This window comes from Phocoena sinus, chromosome 9 (assembly GCF_008692025.1).
Source record: "Phocoena sinus isolate mPhoSin1 chromosome 9, mPhoSin1.pri, whole genome shotgun sequence".
Lineage (NCBI taxonomy): Eukaryota > Metazoa > Chordata > Mammalia > Artiodactyla > Phocoenidae > Phocoena > Phocoena sinus.
In genome coordinates, this window is record NC_045771.1 from 93,699,581 (window position 1) to 93,717,944 (window position 18,364).

The window sequence follows — 18,364 nt, forward strand, 5'->3', positions numbered from 1 at the left end:
AAAAAAGGTCTGGGGTAGGGCCCAGGAACTTGCAGTTCTATTGAGTTTCCAGGTAATGATGGTGCTGCTGGTCTAGGGGCCACACTTTGAGAACCACTGGTCTTGTGGTTAAGATCACAGGCTTCTAGGCCAGACATCATGGGTTGGACTCCCAATTCACCATCTGTTTGCTGTGTGACCTTGAGCAAATTACTCAATATCTCCATGCCTCAGTTTCTTTATATGTGAAATGAGGATAGTAATGACACTTACCTTTGGGGGTTATTGTGAGGTTTAAATAAATTAATCCACATAACGTATGGATACTTTATTTTTTTATTTTGTAATTTATTTATTTTTGGGTGTGTTGGGTCTTCATTGCTGTGTGCGGGCTTTCTTTAGTTGCGGCGAGTGGGGGCCACTCTTTGTTGCAGTGCGTGGACTTATTGCAGTGGCTTCTCTTGTTGCGGAGCACGGGCTCTAGGCAAGTGGGCTTCAGCAGTTGTGACACGCGGGCTCAGTAGTTGTGTCTCGCTGGCTCTAGAGCGCAGGCTCAGTAGTTGCGGCATGCAGGCTTAGTTGCTCCACGGCATGTGGGATCTTCCCGGACCAGGGCTCGAACCCATGTCCCCTGCATTGGCAGGCAGATTCTTAACCACTGTGCCACCAGGGAAGTCTGTATGGATACTTTATGCATCTATAAAATACTTTTATCCACATAAAATATGGATACGGTACACGGTAAATATCAAATATTTGCCATTATTTTAATTCAGAATGTTTTGTGAGTGAGTGATTACATAGCAAATGCATATTATAAAATATTCCAGATCCACATATCTTTTACACTCACAAAGGCTGAGTCTAGAAAAAATGGAGGTTTTAAATTTAATTTCTAAGTAATCGGTTGTGGAGTTCCCTGGCAATCCAGTGGTTAAGACTCCGTGCTGCCAATGCAGGGGGGTTGGGCTCGATCCCTGGTCAGGGGAACTAAGATTCCACATGACACTGGGCCAAAAGATTTAAAAAAAAAAGAAAAAGTAATCAGTCGTGAAATTGTTATGTCTCTTCCTACTTGTCCCTTAGTATTTCTCTAATGATCACGGAGCTTGGAAATACCCAGCAAATGCATTAGGAAAAAAGAGAAATAGAGCAAATGCCAGTTCTTTTACAAAACATTATCATTTAAGGGAAAAGGTAGCATTATGGCAAAGTTTGAGTTCAATTTCCTAGTTGACCACAAGGTGGCAGCACCACACGGGATTTTTGCAGAAGAGTAGTATTGCTCAAAGTCGCCTCCCGCATACCCCCTGCACGAGGCTGCCCTCTTGGACTCTGAACTCCACTTCCTGGATCTCGGTCCCTTTCTTATCCTTGTTTAGGCTTTAGACCATCCGTGGACCGAGCCCCATTCCTGTTGGGGACTCCAGGGTCAATTCACGGATCAGAAAAACAGGATTTCACTGCAAGACTAACCTGATTTGTAATTCGGAACAGCTCCCTGTGCGACTCTGAGCCTCAGTTCCCCCGGTGTAAACTAAGACAGTGGAATAGGGGCGCTCCGCGGTCATCAGCCCAGGGTTCCAAGCTCCGAATCAGGTTTGTAGGAGGTGTCCACAGCAGGCAAGTGGGTTCACAGTCCCCGGTGATTTCTGGCTGCAGGAATCCAGGACCCGCCACTGTGTGGCCAGAGACCACCAACACGACGCCCTCCGGAGCATCCTGTTTAGGGCCTAAGAAATGTAAAACGTTGTGTGCTATATTAAAGCAAACCAGGATGTATCAGGAGATTCCGTGGAAAGTCGTGTCAATTTTTAACGTAAAACGGATTACTTCTATGAGATTACATGCCTCAGAAGACTTTTTCAGGGACCACCTCTCCACTCTCTTCTGCCTTTAGGGTTACCTCGGTGAAGCCTGTCGCTTTGAGCAAGTGTTTTTGTTCAATTGACGCCTAAAGGGTTTTGTTGAACTGAAACTTCTTTTGGAGAAGGATGCTCTGGCGCCCTCTGGTGACTTATCCCAAGTAATGCGTCACTCGCCTTAAAACGCCTTGCTTTCAACTTCTTACACCAAATAATCCAGTTTTTGCCTTCTGAGTCCTAGGTTAGCCTGCTTCTGGATTATTACTTTTACTGCTAACTCTATGAACCACACCCCCGCCAAGTATGGTTATGAGATTCCGTGCTGGAAATATAGACTCCAGGCGAGCTTAGAGTGGAAGCACGAATAAACTAACGTGGCAGGAGTGCCAAGTCTTTGACGTTGGCTCATTTCATAGGAAAAGAACATGCCTTAGGAGACATGGTTGTCAGTCCCAGCGGGGAGAGGGAGTGTCTGTGACGAGCCTCATATTTTCTGTGCTTACGGTCCAGGTAGCTGGCTCTCTGGAATCCCCCTGCCCTTTCCTCTACCTCCCATCTCCTTGGCTCATGTGGTATGACTTGGTGGCCACCCAGTTCCTCGCAGGCTGGCCCCTCTTGGGACTCTGACTCTATCCTAGTGCTCCTGGCTAGTGAGGGGCCAGATCCTGATCCTTGTGCCTGGAAATGTTGCTAGAAATGCCGTATTTCTCCAGGGACCAACTGCATCAGGATCTCCTGGGATGCTGCTTACATCCAGACTCCTTGGGTCCAGCCCCGGACTTGCTGCATTAGAATCTCTGAAAGTAGAGATGAGAATTATGCATTTTAAACAAGATCCCTGGGTGATTGTTAGGGAAGCCAGGATTTAGAAATTGATTCATAGACGTGTGACTTCACAGACATGATAATGATCACGATATCCTCTGTCCACATAACAAGTGTCTGCGTTTCTGCTACCACATCCCCACCCCACCGCCAATGTGACTGTGCACCTTCTTAGATCTGAGCATCAGCCAGGGTGCACAAGCATGAACCTCCTGGCTTCTGTCCCAGGAAGCACATCATAGAGTAAGTTTTCTATCTCTTTCCTGAACCCCTTTTTTCATCAATCAGGTTAGTGTTTCTGACCAAGACTCTGCTGAGCAAACTTAAATTATACCCCTAACATTAAAATGTCAAGGATTAAGAAGTCGATCCTCTATGTGGTACATATATACAATGGAATACTACTCAGCCATAAAAAAAGAACAAAATAATGCCATTTGCAGCAACATGGTTGCAACCAGAGATTATCATACTAAGTGAAGTCAGAAAGAGAAAGGCAAATACCATATGATGTCACTTATATGTGTAATCTAAAATATGGCACAAATGAACCTATCTATGAAACAAAAACAGACTCTCAGACATAGAAAACAGACTTGTGGTTGCCGAGGGGGAGGGGGAGAGGGAGCAGGATGGACTGGGAATTTGGGGTTAGTAGGTGCAAATTATTACATTTAGAATGGATAAACAACAAGGTCCTACTGTATAGCACAGGGAACTCTATTCAATATCCTGTAATGAACCGTAATGGAAAAGAATATGGAAAAATACATATATATTGTTATATATATATAACTGAATCACTTTGCTGTACAGCAGAAATTAACACAACATTGTAAATCAACTATACTTCAACAAAATAAAGTTTAAAATAAATAAAAATAAATAAAAGCTACCTACCAAAACAGTTGTGTGGTATTTTGGTAGCTTTGCTGAGGCACCTTTTGTCTATCTGTGTCTGTCTGTCTTTCTGTCTATGGAGGGCATGGCATGCCATTGTGCACTTGACATTAACAGGAATAACATGAAATTGAGCACCTGCTGTTTCTGTTAGACAGAAACTATGAGGTCCAGGGCCTGAAACCCATCCTAGGGTTCAGGGACTCAGTGGTGGGAAGGACAGTGAAGTCCAATTTGTTGGCCAGGGCAGGAATCCCATCCCCTCACGCTCACTGAAGGGACATTGTCTCATTTGCCAACTTCTGCAGCTGCCTGCCCTTGGATCTATTTTCAGGTATACTTTTCACCCGAGTCCCCAAGTCCTTCCTCACCCAGCAAGGCTCAGAAAAGAGGTGGTGAGCAAGATAGCCTAGGAAGTCACTAACACTGGTCACCAGTGCTATGAGTGCGGACACTCATCTCAGACTCTGAGCAGTGCTGTCCAACGTGGTAGCACAAGCCACATGTGGTCATTGAGCACTTGGAATGCGGCTCATGCAGAATGTGTGCAAGTGTGAAAACATACACCAGACTCTGGACACACAGTAAGAATATAAAATATCTCCTTGACAGTTATAGATAGACAGATAGACCCATGGATAGATAGATAGATGGCATGCGGAAATGATAATGTGGATATATTGGGTTAAATAAAATGTATTATTAAAATTAATTTTACTTATTTGTCATTTTCAAATTTGGCTACAAGGCAATTTAAAATTATATAACGTGGCTCGGACGCTACTGGTCTGGGCCCATGGTATTTATCTGATGATTTCCACTGTTTCTAATCTTTTGGAACTTAACCACTTCCCTAACATGACCTTTCTGGTTTCTCCTAGTTCTTTCCCTCCTGGACAGCCCTATTCTATTGCCCATGGAGCTGTGTGACACATGCCAGCTCTTGCTAAAAAGTCTTGCTGGAGTGCCCCAAGTTGCCCACTCCATTGCTACATGGCTCTAGCTGTTAGAAGATTCTTTCTTATACATCAACCAAAATAGGCTTCCCTGAGACAGCTTTCTATGAGAATAAATGAGCCATGGTTAATAACCTGATAGCAACACATTTATGCCATTTATTTAGTCGATTCCCTATTTAGTTTGTTTTCAGGTTTCTAAAATGTGTATTATGATAATCATCCTTATGTTTAAATTTTTATACACATATTAAGTAATTTGGATAAATTCTAATATAATCTTTTAAGCTTTTGACTCTGTTCTGTATTACATGAACAACATTGGGTATTATAATTTTTAAGATCTTTATAATTCTTATAAAATGGTAATTTTGTTAAAAATTTTACATTAAAATGGTTTAAAATGTTTAAAATGGTAACTTACTGTTTTCTTTTGCTTTAGTGTTAGTATATTTTAACTTTGTTTATTTAGAACTTAATTTCATCTCAAGCTCTCTTTCTGTTGATGGTAGAAATTAAACAGAATTCAAATGCTAGTTCCTATGTGCATGTTTTCTTCTAGAGGTGATCTATGCATTTTCTACACAAATGTACCATATAATACACATTTTTCTATGCCTTTCATTTTCATATTTATTCTGTTTTTAAAAAAGAAAATCCTAGGCTGGCTTTTTAAAAATATTTAGTTGGCTGCACCGGGTCTTAGTTGTGCATGAGGGGTCTTCGTTGCCATGTGCAAGATCTTCCAGGGCCTGGGGATCCAGTTCCCCGACCAGGGATCAAACCCGGGGCCCCTGTGTTGGGACTGTAGAGTCTTAGCCACTGGACCGCCAGGGAAGTCCCTAGGCTGACTTTGCAAAAAGTCCTCCTTCACAAATGTCACTGATTTACCTTAGCCTTGTAATAAACACAGGAATCCACTTTAAGGAGCAATTTAGTTTCCTTTTTTTTTTTTTCATTTCACCCTTCTTTCCTTTATTTCTACTTGTCTTTTCTTCAGATGGAAGAGTATGCAGTCAGATCCTGAGTGTCCCGGAACCCCCAGTGGACAAGTTTGCTCACCCCTGCATCTTGTGAGCTGGAAACGGTGGGCATGAAGGCCCTGGGCCAGGCTGCAGAATCTCTCCACTAAGACCTGCTGGTGGAGGCAACAGGTAAGAAATGACTGAATTTTTCTTCTTGTAAGAAGTCCCAGCCTCTCCTCCTCAACGACCCCAGGTTCATTCCTTTCTTTTATCTCTTTGTCTCAGTTTAACAATGCCTTACATATAACTGGTACTATATAAATACTTGTTGAATGAATGAATGAATAAATGTAAATATCAATGGGTGAATGCTAACCCTGGAAGTATCTGGTTAGGCTTGTTAAAGCAACACCAAAGATTTTCATCTGTGTGAATGACTTACCATGAAAGACCAGTGATAGGGTAGCACAAATACCATTGGGATATCATAAAATCATATATTGTTAGAGCTGGAAGGGGCCCTTGAGCTTTGCATGTCCCAAGGTTCCCAACTGATGAATACCATCAGAATCTAGCTGGCAGGTGTATTTACTTAGCTTGTATAGTCTTGCTGCTGATGTTGGTTTTCCCCTTGGAATTAGTTACCAACATATAAATACTGGAAGACTTCATAAAAAGTGTTTTAAACTGGAGTGTCTGGCACTGCTAGGTCCGTAACTACACACAATACCCTGGGCTGAGCCGTTGCTGCCCTATTTTAGATGGGATGCGTTCTATTCATCGATGGAGCCCCCAGCTGCACACCATGCACCTGACACACACACAGGACTTGTCCGGCCCTGGTAGAGGCTGCACTTGTGATGCCTAACCTAGTCCAATGCCAATGTAGATAAGGAAACTGAAGCCCACTGAATTTACCTCCCTAAACAGTTTGCTTGATTTTAGCCTCATCCCTGCACTATCTTCCATCTACTTCCAGAGTAAGCTCCGGAAAACACAAAATTGACTAGGTCACACCCCTGCTTAAAATCCTTTGGTGGCTCTGCTAGATCTAAAGATCCCAATCTTCTTATCATGGATTATGAGACCTTTCAGTGGAAAGCCTGCTTTGCCAACTTTAACTCGGACAACTCTGACTCACCGGCCACACCAGGTATCTTCATGTTCCTCTACTCTGCCATGTCCTCTTGTGCCTCAGCGTCTCCATATCCGCTGTTCCCTTTTCCTAGAAGGCTTCTCCCTATCTGTTTATGTGTCTGACAATTTATTCATATTCAGTACTTAGCACAGGCACCTGTGATTCTCCCTGGTGAATCCTTCCACCCTCACTTCATCGTCTCTACCATGGGACACAGTTCACAGTCCTCTTTATAGCTCCTGGAACAGTTTATTAAGACTTCCCCACTAGACTGTGTGCTCCTTGAGGAAAGGAACAACAGATCATTCATTTTTATCTTAATTATTTATCCCAGTGCTCAATAAATGTTGAATGAGTGAATGACAGCCTTGCTCCAGGTGACTTTGTTAGTGACATAGCTGTGAGACACTATGGTCTTCCCCTGATTTCCTCCTGTAGCGTTATGACCAGGAGTCCTTTGCAAACAGAAGAGAGTGTAGGGACAAGCTTCACTCTTCCCATATTACCAGACTGTCTCAGGACCCTTAGTCTTCAGTGTTTGTTGATTTTATTCCTCCTCTTTCTTCTATACATATTGTATACCTCATCTTGGCTTCAGCTTCTCACTTAAAAAGTTGACTTCCAGGGCTTCCCTGGTGGCGCAGTGGTTGAGAGTCCGCCTGCCAATGCAGGGGACACGGGTTCGTGCCCCAGTCTGGGAAGATCCCACATGCCGCGGAGCGGCTGCGCCCGTGAGCCATGGCCGCTGAGCCTGCGCGTCCGGGGCCTGTGCTCCGCAACGGGAGGGGCCACAACAGTGAGAGGCCCGTGTATCACACACACACACACACACACACACACACACACACACACACAAAATGACTCCCAAACATCCATTTGACTCCAGATAATTAACATAAGCCAATCATGGAAATTCTATACTCCATGCTAGTGGGTTCATAAATGGTTTGCGGCCAAAACCTGGCCAGTGAGACGTGAGGAGAATCCTGCTGGATGGAAGATAGCTCTGAGACATTGTCCACCATCCTAAAGAAAAGCCATGAGAACAGATGTCTCCTCCCTTTATCATCTGGACATTGTCATTTCAGAATTTGATGTATAGAAGTGCTAAAAATATCTTGCCACAAGCCTGAAAACGAAGCCAATATCAAGGATGACAGAAAGATGGGAAAAACCTGGAATGAAGGTATCACTGAACAAATGAATTAACCAACCCTGATTCTTATTACCGAATGAGGGTATATTGGTTTTTTAAATTTTTATTTATTTATTTATTTTTGGCTGCATTGGGTCTTCACTGCTATGCACAGGCTTTCTCTAGTTGCGGCGAGTGGGGGCTACTCTTCATTGCGGTGCACGGGCTTCTCATTGCAGTGGCTTCTCTTCTCGCAGAGCACAGGCTCTAGGTGCGCGGGCTTCAGTAGTTGTGGCACGCGGGCTCAGTAGTTGTGGCTCACGGGCTTAGTTACTCCATGGCACGTGGGATCTTCCCGGGCCAGGGCTCAAACCAGTGTTCCCTGCATTGGCAGGTGGATTCTTAACCACTGCGCCACAAGGGAAGTCCCTGAGGGTATACTGTTAATTGCTACGTTAGATAATAAACTTCCTTCCTCTTAAGCCAGTTTAAGTCTTGTTTCTATAATTTGGAACCAAAACATGTTACCTGATGCAGTTCTTCAATTCCCACTATCATTCCTAAAATAACTACATATAATCCTCAACTTTCTAATCCCTTTTTAGTCTGTGAATAGCGTATTAGATAAGCTTTGCATGATCTAAAATTGAGCACCGAGGAGGAACCAAGATGGTGGAGTAGAAGGACATGCTCCCGCTCCCTCTTGCGAGAACACCAGAATCACAACCAGCTGCTGGACAATCATCGACAGGAAGACACTGGAACTCACCAGAAAAGATACCCCACATCCAAAGACAAAGGAGAAGCCACAATGAGACGGTAGAGGGGCACAATCACAGTAAAATAAAATCCCATAACTGCTGGGTGGGTGACTCACAGACTGGAGAACACTTATACCACAGAAGTCCATCCACTGGAGTGAAGGTTCTAAGCCCCACGTCAGGCTTCCCAACCTGGGGGTCCGGCAATGGGAGGAGGAATTCCTAGAGAATCACACTTTGAAGCCTAGTGGGAACTGATTGCAGAACTTCGACAGGACTGGGAGAAACAGAGACTCCACTCTTGGAGGGCACACACAAAGTAGTGTGCGCATCAGGACCCAGGGGAAGGAGCAGTGACCCCAGGGGAGACTGAACCAGGCCTACCTGCTAGTGTTGGAGGGTCTCCAGCAGAGGTGGGGGGTGGCTGTGGCTCACCGTGGGAACAAGGACACCGGCAGCAGAAGTTCTGGGAAGTAGTCCTTGGTGTGAGCCTTCCAAGAGTCTGCCATTATTAGCCCCACCAAAGAGCCCAGGTAGGCTCCAGTGTTGGGTTGCCTCAGGCTAAACTACCAACAGGGAGGGAACCCAGCCCCAGCCATCAGAAGTCAAGTGAATTAAAGTTTTACTGAGCTCTGCCCACCAGAGAAACAGTCAGCTCTACCCACCACCAGTCCCTCCCATCAAGCCTCTTAGATAGCCTCATCCACCAGAAGGCAGAAAGCAGAAGCAAGAAGAACTACAATCCTGCAGCCTGTGGAACAAAAACCACATTCACAGAAAGATAGACAAGATGAAAAGGCAGACGGCTAGGTACCAGATAAAGGAACAAGATAAAACCCCAGAAAAACAACTAAATGAAGTGGAGATAGGCAACCTTCCAGAAAAAGAATCCAGATTAATGATAGTGAAGATGATCCAGGACCTCAGAAAAAGAATGCAAGCAAAGATCGAGAAGATGCAAGATTTGTTTAACAAAGACCTAGGAGAATTAAAGAATAAACAAACAGAGATGAACAATACAATAACTGAAATGAAAACTACACTAGAAGGAATCAATAGCAGAATAACTGAGGCAGAAGAATGGATAAGTGACCTGGAAGACAGAATGGTGGAGTTCACTGCTGCGGAACAGAATAAAGAAAAAAGAATGAAAAGAAATGAAGACAGCCTAAGAAAACCTCTGGGACAACATTAAACACAAGAACATTTGCATTATAGGGGTCCCAGAAGGAGAAGAGAGAAAGGACCAGAAAAAATATTTGAAGAGATTATATTTGAAAACTTCCCTAACATGGGAAAGGAAACAGCCACCCAACTCCAGGAAGCACAGCGAGTCCCATACAGGATAAACCCAAGGAGAAACATGCCGAGACACATAGTAATCAAATTGGCAAAAATTTAAAAAAAGAAAAATGATTGAAAGCAGCAAGGGAAAAATGACAAATAACATACAAGGGAACTCCCATAAGGTTAACAGCTGATTTCTCAGCAGAAACTCTACAAGTCAGAAGGGAGTGGCATGATATACTTAAAGTGATGAAAGGGAAGAACCTACAACCAAGATTACTCTACCTGGCAAGGATCTCATTCAGATTCGATGGAGAAATCAAAAGCTTTACAGACAAGCAAAAGCTAAGAGAATTCAGCACCACCAAATCAGCTCTACAGCAAATGCTAAAGGAACTTCTCTAAGTGGGAAATACAAGAGAAGAAAGGGACCTACAAAAACAAACCCAAAGCAATTAAGAAAATGGGAATAAGAACACACATATCGATAATTACCTTAAACGTGAATGGATTAAACACTCCAACCAAAAGACACAGGCTTGCTCAATGGATACAAAAACAAGACCCACATATATGCTGTCTACAAGAGACCCACTTCAGACCTAGGGACACATACAGACTGAAAGTGAGGGGATGGAAAAAGATATCCCATGCAAATGGAAATCAAAAGAAAGCTGGAGTAGCTGTACTCATATCAGATAAAATAGACTTAAAAATAAAGAATGTTACAAGAGACAAGGAAGGACACTACATAATGATCAAGGGACCAATCCAAGAAGAAGATATAAAAATTATAAATATGCACCCAACATAGGAGCACCTGAATACATAAGGGAACTGCTAAGAGCTCTGAAAGAGGAAATGGACAGTAACACAATAATAGTGGGGGACTTTAGCACCTCACTTTCACCAATGGACAGATCATCCAAAATGAAAATAAATAAGGAAACAGAAGCTTTAAATGACACAATAGACCAGATAGATTCAATTGATATTTATAGGACATTCCATCCAAAAACAGCAGACTACACTTTCTTCTCAAGTGCACACAGAACATTCTCCAGGTTAGATCAAATCTTGGGTCACAAATCAAGCCTCAGTGAACTTAAGAAAATTGAAATCGTATCAAGCATCTTTTCTGACCACAACACTATGAGATTAGAAATGAATTACAGGGAAAAAAACGTAAAAAACACAAACACATGAAGTCTAAACAATACGTTACTAAATAACCAAGAGATCACTGAAGAAATCAAAGAGGAAATAAAAAAATACCTAGAGACAAATGACAATGAAAACACAATGATCCAAAACCTATGGGATGCAGCAAAAGCAGTTCTAAGAGGGAAGTTTATAGCTATACAAGCCTACCTCAAGAAACAAGAAAAATCTCAAGTAAACAATCTAAAGTTACACCTAAAGGAACTAGAGAAAGAAGAACAAACAAAATCCAAAGTTAGCAGAAGGAAAGAAATCATAAAGATCAGAGCAGAAATAAATGAAATAGAAACAAATAAAACAATAGCAAAGATCAATAAAACTAAAAGCTGTTTCTTTGAGAAGATAAACAAAATTGATTAGCCAGACTCATCAAGAAAAAGAGGGAGAGGACTCAAATCAATAAAATTAGAAATGAAAAAGGAGAAGTTACAACAGACACTGCAGAAATACAAAGCATCCTAAGAGACTACTACAAGCAGCTCTATGCCAATAAAATGGACAACCTGGAAGAAATGGACAAATTCTTAGAAAGGTATAACCTTCCAAGACTGAACCAGGAAGAAACAGAAAATATGAACAGACCAATCACGAGTAATGAAATTGAAACTGTGATTAAAAATCTTCCAACAAACCAGGACCAGAAGGCTTCACAGGTGAATTCTATCAAAATTTAGAGAAGAGCTAACACCCATCCTTCTCAAATTCTTCCAAAAAATTGCAGAGGAAGGAACACTCCCAAACTCATTCTATGAGGCCACCACCACCCTGATACCAAAACCAGGCAAAGATACTACAAAAAAAAGAAAATTACAGACCAATATCACTGATGAATATAGATGCAAAAGTCCCCAACAAAATACTAGCAAACAGAATCCAACAGCACATTAAAAGGGTCATACACCACGATCAAGTGGGCTTTATCCCAGGGATGCAAGGATTCTTCAATATATGCAAATCAATCAATGTGATACACTATATAACAAACTGAAGGAGAAAAACCATATGATCATCTCAATAGATGCAGAAAAAGATTCTGACAAAATTCAACACCCATTTATGATAGAAACTCTCCAGGAAGTGGGCATAGAGTGAACCTACCTCAACATAATAAAGGCCATATACGACAAACCCACAGCAAACATCATTCTCAATGGTGAAAAACTGAAAGCATTTCCTGTAAGATCAGGAATGAGACAAGGATGTCCACTCTCACCACTATTATTCAACATAGTTTTGGAAGTCCTAGCCACGGCAATCAGAGAAGAAGAAGAAATAAAAGGAATACAAATTGGAAAAGAAGTAAAACTGTCACTGTTTGCAGATGACATGATATTATACATAGAGAATCCTAAAAATGCCACCAGAAAACTACTAGACCTAATCAATGAATTTGGTAAAGTTGCAGGATACAAAATTAATGCACAGAAATCTCTTGTATTCCTATACACTAATGATGAAAAATCTGAAAGAGAAATTAAGGAAACAATGCCATTTACCACTGCAACAAAAAGAATAAAATACCTAGGAATAAACCTACCTAGGGAGACAAAAGACCTGTATGCAGAAAACTATAAGACACTGATGAAAAATTAAAGATGATACCAACAGGTGGAGAGATATACCATGTTCTTTGATTGTAAGAATCAATATTCTGAAAATGACTCTACTATCCAAAGCAATCTACAAATTCAATGCAATCCCTATCAAATTACCAATGGCATTTTTTACAGAACTAGAACAAAAAGCCTTAAAATCTGTATGGAGACACAAAAGACCCCGAATAGCCAAAGCAGTCTTGAGGGAAAAAAACGGAGCTGGAAATCAGACTCCCTGACTTCAGACTATACTACAAAGCTACAGTAATCAAGACAATATGGTACTGGCACAAAATCAGAAATATAGATCAATGGAACAGGATAGAAAGCCCAGAGCTAAACCCACACACCTATGGTCAACTAATCCATGACAAAGGAGGCAAAGATATACAATGGAGAAAAGACAGTCTCTTCAATAAGTGGTGCTGGGAAAACTGGACAGCCACATGTAAAAGAATGAAATTAGAACACTCCCTAACACCACACACCAAAATAAACTCAAAATGGATTCTAGACCTAAATGTAAGATTGGACACTATAAAAGTCTTAGAGGAAAACATAGGAAGAACATAGGAAGAACACTCTTTGACATAAATCACAGCAAGATCTTTTTTGATCCACCTCCTAGAGTAATGGAAATAAAAACAAAAATAAACAAATGGGACCTAATGAAACTTCAAAGCTTTTGCACAGCAAAGGAAACCATAAACAAAACGAAAAGACAACCCTCAGAATGGGAGATAATATTTGCAAACGAATCAGTGGACAAAGGATTAATCTCCAAAATATATAAACAGCTCATGCAGCTCAATATTAAAAAAACAAACAACCCAATCCAAAAATGGGCAGAAGACCGAACTAGACATTTCTCCAAAGAAGACATACAGACGGCCAAGAAGCACATGAAAAGCTGCTCAACATTACTAATTATTAGAGAAATGAAAATCAGAACTACAATGAGGTATCACCTCACACCAGTTAGAATGGGCATCATCAGAAAATCTACAAACAACAAATGCTGGAGAGGGTGTGGAGAAAAGGGAACCCTTTGCACTATTGGTGGGAATGTAAATTGATACAGCCACTATGGAGAACAGTATGGAGGTTCCTTAAAAGACTAAAAATAGAACTACCATTGCCCAGCAATCCCACTGCTAGGCATATATCTGGAGAAAACCATAATTTGAAAGGATGCATGCACCCCAATGTTCATTGCAGCACTATTTACAATAACCAGGACATGGAAGCAACCTAAATGTCCATCGACAGAGGAATGGATAAAGAAGATGTGATACATACATACAATGGAATATTACTCAACCATAAAAAAGAATGAAATAGTGCCATTTGCAGAGATGTGGATGGACCTAGAGATTGTCATACAGAGTGAAGTAAGTCAGAAAGAGAAAAACAAATATCATATATTAACACATGTACGTGGAACCTAGAAAAATGGTACAGATGAACCAGTTTGCAGGGCACAAGTTGAGACACAGATGTAGAGAAGAAACGTATGGACACCAAGGGGGGAAAACCGTGGTGGGGTGGGGATGGTGGTGTGCTGAATTGGGGAATTGGGATTGACATGTATACACTGATGTGTATAAAACTGATGACTAATAAGAACCTGCAGTACAAAAAAACAAACAAAAAAAACTAATACTAATTTTTCTTTGGGTTATTTGTATGGAAATATGTTAATATAAATGTTTCAGACATTACATGAAATTTCTAAAACTCTTATATGTTCTGGTATAATGTTATAAGTCATAATTCAAGTTATTACTTTAAAATGTATATCTCAGAAATAACTAAATTTCCTTGTCAATTGCATTATTTCGAACTTTCATCAAATCTTTAACCGTGGTCATTTTTAAGTCTTTTGTCATTACAGACAGTTCTGGGTGTATTCTGATGCTTTTGCAAAAATGTTCCTATAAAAGGGTTTCATCGGGCTTCCCTGGTGGCGCAGTGGTTGAGAGTCCGCCTGCCGATGCAGGTGACACGGGTTCGTGCCCCGGTCCGGGAGGATCCCACATGCCGTGGAGCGGCTGGGCCCGTGAGCCATGGCCGCTGAGCCTGCGCATCCAGAGCCTGTGCTCCGCAACGGGAGAGGCCACAACAGTGAGGGGCCCGCGTACTGCAAAAAAAAAAAAAAACGAAAAAACAAAAGCGTTTCATCTTCAAGGAATTCATGGAAAAGACTCTGACAAGTACAGGTTTCTGGTAACTGACTATACTGCTGAACTGAATGAATAAACATTTTCAGAACTCTAATGGAAAACTGATGAATTCATAAAAGTGCTAACAAAAGGTCAAGATGAAAAAAAAATTAATTACACGGGACTGAGTGAACTGATGAGGATGATTATAATTTTTGTGACTTTCTGTTTGAATAAAAAAAAAAATCCCACAAGGACTCAGAGGCAAAAACATACAAATCAATTTTCACTGCAAAGTAACAGAGCTGTTACAGTGGAGGATTCCTGGACTGAATGTCAATATTATGACATAGTGTGAGTGTGTTTCGTGTTTGGTAATTGCAATCATTGTTGCTTTTGTTGTGGTCATCCATTTACAATGCTTGGTGTCAGTTTATTAAGCTCTTGTAAAAATAAAATACAGGGTGTGTGTGTGTCTGTGTGTGTGTGTGTGTGTGAAAAAAATAAATAAAATTGAGCACCATAAAGGGGGAAGTGACATGAAAAGGAATTCTTTAAGTATTTGTTTTCTTTGTACCAGTTCTACACATGGCTCTTAATTATTAATAAAGCATATCTTAGAGGGGGCCATGAGTGAGCCTCACTTCATTATTCCCTACTGTGGGCCACGCTGTCAGCTTCTCTTCAGGCTTCAGCCACAGTTTTTCCTTCCTAACTCCACCCAGATTTTGTTTATAAGAATACCCATCCTCTTTATAGTCACAGTACCCCCAGTTCTAAGAGTAAGCCTGATTCTTCCAAGGATAATTCCACTACCCCTTGTCAACGATCAGTTATGAGTGATCCCATGACTGAATTCTGGCCAGGGAGACATGAGGGGAAGTCTATTAGGAGGCTTCTGGGAAAACTTCCCTCATTCCTAAGAGAGAAGTCATCCTTTTTCCTCTTATTTCCCTGTGGGAACGTCGATACTGGAATTGCTGCTGCTATCTTATTATGAGCTTGAGAATAAAGCCAACTCCAAGGATTTCAGAAGAGAAAGATGAAAAGAGTCCAGGGCCTTAACGGCACATTGAACTGTTCAACTGACCAATGCTGAAGCACTCCTCATCTTAGTTGAAAACTTTCGTAGTGCAAGATAATGCATTTTCTTACTTTTAAGCCCATTTGATTTAGACTTTCTGACATTTGCTCTTAAAACATCCACATGATACATCTCCAAAATGTGGAAGATGTCTTGCACTTAACCACTTATTACTTTCCTCATAGCCCTAAGTTATTTTTGTATATTTTGTTTGCTGGTTGAAAATCAACTTTTCATTAAGCATCTGACATGTGGGTGATGTGACTTGAAAAGGATATTTCAGGAATCAGCTATTGTTCAGTTCTCCTTTCCAACACAAATCAAAGGGTACATAATTGTATTGGTCAGGATAGGATAGGATATGATGCATTAACAAACCCTAAATCTCAGTGACTTGGCATATGTTAGACGAAAGCTCTTCTCCATCTGGCGACTCAAGAATCCAGCTTTATTCTATGCAGAAATGCCTGCCTTCTCAATCTGGGGCTCCCAAGGTCACCATGGCAGGGAATATAGTACAGGGAGACAGCACACCAGCTATTAAATATCTCCATCCAGAAGTGACACACATCACTTACATTCACATTTCTTTGGCAAGAACTGGACACGCATCTTGCCATCTTTAATAAAGGGACTATATAAAAGATGATGGAAGTGATCCCATGCCAGCTCCAAGCTTTGAACCTTAAGAAGGTCTGGCAGCCTCTGCTTTTGCAATTTGGGGATCCCTCGAGCCACCAGGTCCAGCTACTCTTCTGGCGGGACCACGTAGGAAGACCCTGTGGAGGGGCCACACGGAGAGGGCGAGGCTCTAGGACTACTTGGGGGGTGAGAGAAGTCTCATCTCAGAACTTCAGCTGAGCCCAGTCTTCCTCTGCCTTCACCCAGGGGCCAGACATGAGAGTCAGGACATCTTGGACATTCCAGCCCCCACTGGCAGGTCACTGCAGCTTTATGAGAGACTGTTCATAGACCAGCAGAAGAGCCATTCAGCTGAGCTTTAGTCAACTCACAGAACCAAGGAAAATAATAAAATGGTGGTTGTTCTAAGTCACTAAGGTTTGTGACATAACTAAAATGGCCACCGGGCAGCAATGCCCCCAGAGAGGGAGCCTGGGGATAAACATTTCAACCTCACTCTTCTCTCTCCCTCTGATCTTCTTGTAGGTGCTCCCCGTAAATTGAACCTAATTGGAAGCAGAGGGCAAGGGAAGCTTTGATGTTATCCATAAAGGTCAGCCTCTCAGGGCACAGATCAGGGGAGAGAAGAATGGAGACTGGATCTGGAGAGGCGAACAGAAGCTATTCAGTAGGGTTCACCCCCTGTGACCTGCAGCATCAACTCTTGATCTCTGTGCAGGTGAAATTTTGTCTCCCCATCATGGGAGATACTCAAAGTCCTTCAGCTTCTATATTACCATAGGGAAATGTTTATTCAGTCATAGTCCCAACTGAATCTAAAATATTAGCCAATACTAGAGCTTTTTATTTTTTGGCCATGTTGTGAGACATGCGAGATCTTAATTACGAGACCAGGGGTCAAACCCGTGCCCCTGGCCATGGAAAGGTGGAGTCTTAACCACTGGACCACCAGGGAAGTCCCGACTCTAGCGTATTTCATATCAGGTGGCTAGGACAAGGGGGAAAGGGATGTGGAAAAATAATTAATTGATATGTAAAACATAGCTATGACCATCCCTGCTTCTGTGACTGGTTATGATGTCTAAGCAGGTGGTAATTATAGCTGCATTCTTCCAGATGAGCTTCATGTTTTTCTTATCCTCTGATACCATGTCAGCTGGATGGGATCCTTTACCCAGTAGGGTGACTCAAACCTTCTTTCCCATGGGGTTTCAGTTCTTCGTGGTTTTGCTTTATTGCACCGCTTCAGTTTCCCATTGACTGGGAGAGTTGGCCAATTGAGTACTAGGAGGCCTCCAGTGAATCCTCTGGGCTCCAAACATAGTTCTCTGCCTTTCCTGTGTAGCAGCAACCCAATTTCTCCCTGGTAATCAGGATCAATGACCCAGCCAGCACGGTAGTCTCATTCTCTGCATTCCTCCCTTGGGCACTAGGATCTCTAAGGGACGCTAAGGTCACAGAGACGGAAAGCAAAAATTCTTCAAGTGTACCGTGTGATAGGGAGAAGAAGCACTCTCACCTTTGACTCTTGGTGCCCATGCATTCTGGCTAGGAAAAAGAAGGCACCAGAAATCGACCACCGGTTAAAAGCATACCTCTATGTATAAATCGGCAGCCCAACCTCACAGGGTGGTGTCTCCCAGCTGGTGTCTGGACTGAGCCATCAGCAAGCCACTCCACTGTTCTGTCAAGCCAGCTACTCCTGTGTAATGCAGCACGTGGTAAGGTCAGTGAGGTCCACAGATGCTGAGGGCAGTGCTCAACTTACTGCCATAAAATGCATCCCCTCGTCTCAGGCAATGCTGTGTGGGATACGATGGTGGTGAATAAGGTGTTCCGAGAGAACAAA

General features: G+C 42.1%; 1 long non-coding RNA gene across 1 annotated transcript in view; it reads right to left on the reverse strand.

Moving 5' to 3' along the window:
• Window positions 1-617: 617 nt before the first annotated feature.
• The window catches only part of LOC116759827, a 41,387-nt gene continuing 23,640 nt past the window's right edge, over window positions 618-18,364 (reverse strand). Inside the window, exon 3 of the long non-coding RNA XR_004351551.1 lies at window positions 618-2,641. This is a non-coding gene — a long non-coding RNA (uncharacterized LOC116759827). The remainder of the gene's footprint in view (window positions 2,642-18,364) is intronic.